The sequence below is a fragment of the Hibiscus syriacus genome, unplaced genomic scaffold (genome assembly GCF_006381635.1).
Source record: "Hibiscus syriacus cultivar Baekdansim isolate YM2019G1 unplaced genomic scaffold, ASM638163v2 tig00110450_pilon, whole genome shotgun sequence".
Lineage (NCBI taxonomy): Eukaryota > Viridiplantae > Streptophyta > Magnoliopsida > Malvales > Malvaceae > Hibiscus > Hibiscus syriacus.
Window position 1 is genome coordinate 6,061,613 of NW_024062743.1, and position 1,304 is coordinate 6,062,916.

The window sequence follows — 1,304 nt, forward strand, 5'->3', positions numbered from 1 at the left end:
GCATAACTACATTTCCTTTGAAAATAGATAGAACACGGCCGTAGTTTTCAAAATCGAAGCGTATTAGTTGTTGTGAAATAGAAGGAAGACCATTTTAAAGCGAAGTTGTTTGTTTGTTGTTGCAGTCGAATCTAAAAGTATATTGTCGAAACCCTAGTTTTTTATTATTACAGTAATAAAAAATAGGGGTTTTATGGGTTTGGGGATTTCGAATCAAATAAGGATTTGGGACCGATTAGAGTTAGAAAGTGATATTATAGGTAGAAAATAAATATTAATATTTGTATATAATATTATAGGTAGAAAATGATATTGTAAGTTGTATAAATATACCGATACTTGTAGTAGAGAGTATTCTCATTCGTTTGAAGGAAATCCTAGTTTTTTTAGTATTATAGTAATCGAAAATAGGGATTAGGGTTTATGGGTTTGGGATTTCGAAGTAAAGAATGATTTGGGACTGATTAGAGTTAGAAAGCGATATTATAGGTAGAAAATAAATATCGATACTTGTGTATAATATTATAGGTAGAAAATGATATTGTAGGTTTTATAAATGTATCGATATTTGTAGTAGAGAGTATTCTGATTCTTTTGAAGGAAACCATTTTACTGTAAGATTAGTTATCGATATTTGTATATTGAATAAACTGTATGTAACCAGTATTTGATTTGATTTGATTTGCGTAAACTGATATATGAAGGAAAAATGAAGTCAACGGATCTTTCAATTGTTGTTCGGGAATATGACATTAAAATGGAGTTCGAGAGTATCAACAATGAAGTAAATCGAAAGCAACCACTGAGTGGATATATTTACTTATAGTAAGTATCAATGTATTTTTGTTATTATTGTTGAAATGGTAATTGAATTAAAGTATTTAAGAACTTTTAATTGATTACAAATTTTAAATGTTGACAGAATGATTGAATGCCAAAAGATGAAGGAAGCTGGTAATCACAACATCTGCTCGATATGTAAAATGAAATTGACATTGAGTATTATTTAGTGTTAATGTATTGATTAAGAAACATTTATGCTTAATTTTAGGTGAAACATGAGGTGTTGGAGAAATGGAAGTCGATGAGTGATGCTGAGAAGGAACAGTACGTGACACGGTCAAAAAAGGATTGACAACAATACAAAGCTTGGAGGAAAGCACATGAAAAAAAGATATTCATTAAACTTGTAAATATTGTGATAAAATATATATAAAAACAATAACATTATATATTTTTTTAAAATGGAGGAAGTGTCGACAAGGTGTCGCATCAAAAGATTGAACTCCATAATTGAACACCTG